Below are 4,830 nucleotides of genomic sequence, written 5' to 3' on the forward strand. Positions count from 1 at the left end.
ACGACTCAGATTTCATAAAAGCTAAATAAATTCCAACCGTTCTCACACTCTTCACTCCGAGCTCAAGCAAATCGACCCAGAACATCACATGGACTTGATTTTCGAGGTGATGGTCAAGCCCAACTCGGTGACCGCAACAACATAAGATCATCGCCATCGGACTTTCGACGAGCGGTCCAGGTCAGATCCAGATCTTTCAAAAATTCCCCAGAACAACTGGATTTAGCGATGGATCCCAGATTTCAGAGTAACGTAGCGCTAACTAATCTACAAGTTTAGAGCCATGTAGATACAATTTAAAGTGATCGATGCGAATTTCACAAGCAATCGAGTATAGCGCTAATTACCCCAAAAACAACTACTTAAGGAAAGATTAGCACAAAAATTCCAAGGTCATTACATTTTAGGTTTAAGTTTATGTTACAGGTTACAGGTTTAGGTTTAGGTTTAGGTTTAGGTTAAGGTTTAGGTTTAGGCTTAGCTTTAGGTTATAAGCTATAGGTTTAGGCAATTGAGAATAGGTTAAGGTTTAGGTTTAGGAAATCGGGTTCGGGTTCGAGTTCGGGATCAGGTTTAGGTTTTGGTTTTCAAGTTTAGGTTTAGGTTTAGGTTAGGGAGTTGAGATTAGGATTAGGTGTAGGTTTAGGTTTAGGGATTTGAGAATACATTTAGGTTTTAGGTTTAGGTTTAGGTTTAGGTTAAGGTATAGGTTTAGGTTTCGGTTTAGGTTATATGTTATATAGGTTTAGGTTTAGGTTTAGGTTATAGGTTATAGGTTTAGGTTTAGGTTTAGGTTAAGGTATAAGTTTAGGTTTCGGTTTAGGTTATAAGCTATAGGTTTAGGGAATTGAGAATAGGTTAAGGTTGAGGTTTAAGAAATTGGGTTCGGGTTCGGGATCGGGTTTAGGTTATAGGTTTTTGGTTAAGGTTTAGGTTATAGTTATAGGTTTTGAGACTTGAGAATAGGTTATAAGTTATAGGTTTAGGTTAAGGTTTAGGTTATAGGTTTTGGGATTTGAGAATAGGTTTAGGTTACAAGTATAGGTTTAGGTTAGGTTGTAGGTTAAAGTTTAGGGAATTGAGTTTAGGTTATAGGTTTAGGTTGTAGTTATAGGTTTTAGGATTTGAGAATAGGTTTAGGTTATAGGTTAAGGGTGTGGTCCCTGCAAACACAGATATAAACACGGCCTGCTCTAATTGGCCAGGCCCTTCCAATGCTATCCATAGGAAATGGACAGCTTCATCATAGTTATAATAGCGGTTCCCATCTTCCAGGGACCTCCGCTCAACATCCGGATAGCTCCGACGCACATCCGGGTCTGCTCCATCAATTTCGAGTAAATACATAAATATGGCCTGTCCAAATGGTCAGGCCACTCCAACGCTGTCCATAGGAAATGGACAGCTTCATCATGGTCATAACAGCGGTTCCCACCTTCCAGGGACCCCCGCTCAACATCCGGATAGCTCCGACGCACATCCGGGTCTATTCATTTAAATAAAATGGATTATCAAGATCATTTAAATAAAATTAAGTCCAATCAACAATCTGACCTGGAGGATTCTGTTAGTATTGTTGACGGCACCTCGAACCGTGTTTAAATCCAAGTTGCAATCTGTGGCCACTGATGCTATTTGTCTTTTTGTGAAGTTGGCAACGATTTCTGCATCAAACCCGGCGAAAGCAGCCCTAATGATAAAGAACATTTCTTTCCAGGAATTCATTCTCTCTCTCTCTTTTAATTTTTTAACTTTCCATTGTAATAATAACTACCTGAAATCATGGTGTTTTCTCAAGATAGAAGTCCAATCCATCCCAACTTGTGCACCTGTTAGGACAAGTAATTCAAACAACATCCTGCAACATATTTAAATGCCTAATCAGTCTCACTCCAGTCTTATATATTGAATGTCTAATGTACAGTCTCTTGAATTGGTGCAAACCATACCTGAATTGTTGTACACATCATTTGATTTCCAACCTCCCTTACTTCTTTTTCATCAGCATCTGCACCTAGACATTCATTGCTTACTTCTTTTTCACTAGAAATGGTGCTTACCAAATGGAGGAAATCATACACATCTGTTACGACATCTAGATTTGATGCCACCTAACAAAAAGAAGAAAGAAGGTGATTCATATTTATGCTTATGAAACAAAGTCTAATAGTTTACATAGCTAGATTATTAAACTAATAAATTCTAAGAAAAATAGCAAGTGCCAAGACCCATGGCATAAAAAAAAAAATCGTTGCATGGATTAACAATCAAACAACAATGGTAAAGGGAAGAAAACTAACTTCTTTCTTGCTCCACATAATCTAGTTGGGGCGTCATATTAGTTCATGTAAGATCTGCGGACACCACATGCATATAAATTAGTTCATGTAGGACCTGAGGACACCACATGCATATAAATACAATCATCAAAATTTGAAAAACATTAAAATCAATCAATGTGCATCAAATAACTAGAAAAAGCCCCTAATTACCTTAGTTCCAATCAAAACACCTGAAAACAAGTACCCAGCATCCTCAACTCCCATTGATTTTCATCAAATAAACACAAACTTCAAAAACTAATAAACAGAAAAGTATCTACATGACCACTCCATTTTTCAGATAATCCAAGTATGAAGAACATCTGGGTCAATACATATGCATCAAATTGCTTGAGAACATCCCAAGTTCCCTTTATTTTGGTCCCATAAAAAAAAAATCCCGGAAACAAGTACCCATCATCCTAAATTCCCATCAATTAATACAACATGATCACATAAACTTCAAAAATTGCCAAATGCAAAAGTACCCGCATGAGCTTCGCTTACATGTAACATAAATGATGTGTACAACACTCCATTAATTATGCCAAGTCCAAATAACTTGAAAGTGCCCCAAATTCCATTGGTTTCAGTCCAAGAACACCCAAAAGCAACTACTAATCATCAAAATCTCCCATTGATTCACATCAAGTAATCCCCCAAATTTTAAGAATTGATAAATGCAAAAGCACCCACATAAGATTCCATCATCTAAACCACAAAAAATTATAATAAATCTGCATAACACTTCATTTTTCAACCAATATGCATCAAAGTGCTTAAGAACATCCCAAATTTCATCGGTTTTTCATCCCAAAACAATTGAAAATAGCCCACACATCATCCTAAAGTCACATTGATTTTCACCAAATCAAAGAAAGTTCAAAAGGAGAGATACCCATATGAGATTTCCTTCTTGACAATAGAAAAATTATTACAGTAGAATCCAAATGGATTCACATCAAATGATTACACAGACTTGAAGAACTGATAAATGCAAAAGCACTCAAATGAGATTCTGTTACATATAATAGAAAAAACCCACATAATACTCCTTTTTTAATCCAAATTTGATGAACATCGAAATCGAAAAATATGCATAAAATTGCTTCAAAACATCCCAAATTTCACTGATTTTCCAAAAAGAAAAAAAAAAAAAAAACTACACATCTACTAAAATCAAATTGAGTTCCAACTCTAATGACTAATGGAAAAAGTCAATCTCATAAGGAGATACCTATACTCACACACAGACTCTCAGACTCAAAGAATCCAATATACAGTGAAATAATAATTTTTAAAAAAATAATGAAATTTTGATAGAGTAGGACACTAGGACAATGTCATATTCTATTTTCCTATAATCTCAAATGTGAAATGATGATGTGGGAATACCTGGCCATTATTGACTATTATATTAATTTTTTTGTCAACAGCATCTGCTAATCCAATAATCTTCAGGTCATGGAAATTGGTTGTCAAATTTGAAAATTCTGCATTATCTGAAACCAAGACTTTTCCCAGACTATATGGCAAATAATACCTGCATAAGCTTCGTTTACCTGACTGCAGTTTTGCAAACAATAAAACCATAATATCTTATCAATAATCCTGAGAAAGTGAAAAAAGTGAAAAGTTAACCAGCCACAAAGTCAACAGTAAAAGTATGAAAGAAGCATGTAATCCATTTACAAAGGTTTCCCCAAAAAACAAATCATTTAAGCTAGACAACTAATGCATACATTAAACACCTCGAAACAGAAATAAACTGTAAATTTCAAAGTCGTATAAGCCTAAATTAAACCTGGATTTGAAAATTCCCAAAGAAAAAAAAAGACTAAAATTTCAAAGAAAAACAAACAAAGATTGAAGAAACTGTATTTCATAGTGACAAATTATATTAAAAAGCTAGATAGTGCAAAATGTCACATTAACGTCATGGGGAATTGAAAGAGCCTGAAAACATGCCCATGCTATGGAGTAACAGGGAACACGACCTTAGCAATACAACATAGTTCTATAAGACCAGCAAATATAAGAACCCATCGCAAGAAGAGCTTACATAAAGAAGGTTGTTTTCTGAAGCCAAGACAACTATGTCAACAAACGGTAGCAGTCCAACTTTCACTCTACAAAAAAGATGGCAAGAAGTAAGATTCATATAATTGGTATGTGGCTAAATTTGTAGTTGATCAAGCCTCACTACCTTGGACGTGTCACAATAACAGAAGCAGCAGCAATCGCAGGGATGCTCTGGCTCATATGAAGTTTGACATCAACAAGAAGCTCATTATTACTCTCATCAGTCCGAAGCCTTACATAGAGTAGCACTTTTTGTTCTTGAAGGAGCAAACAAATAATAGGCCCCCCATCATCATCAGTTGCCAGAAACACCTGAACAAGTATGGCAATGGCAATGGCGATGTAACTTACAAGATATAAAAAAGACGAACATGGTTCCATACTATCAGTAACATTGGAGAGAAAAAATCATGGATCTATTGAATGT

At 35.7% G+C, this 4,830-nt stretch overlaps 1 long non-coding RNA gene across 1 annotated transcript; it reads right to left on the bottom strand.

The window, feature by feature from the left end:
* Window positions 1-1,550: 1,550 nt before the first annotated feature.
* Window positions 1,551-1,922, bottom strand: LOC131241511 (uncharacterized). The gene is made up of 2 exons (XR_009169078.1): window positions 1,775-1,922; window positions 1,551-1,690 (listed from the first exon to the last, which is right to left on the bottom strand). It is a non-coding gene; the product is annotated as an uncharacterized LOC131241511 (long non-coding RNA).
* Window positions 1,923-4,830: the final 2,908 nt, after the last annotated feature.

Source organism: Magnolia sinica, chromosome 3, assembly GCF_029962835.1.
Source record: "Magnolia sinica isolate HGM2019 chromosome 3, MsV1, whole genome shotgun sequence".
Lineage (NCBI taxonomy): Eukaryota > Viridiplantae > Streptophyta > Magnoliopsida > Magnoliales > Magnoliaceae > Magnolia > Magnolia sinica.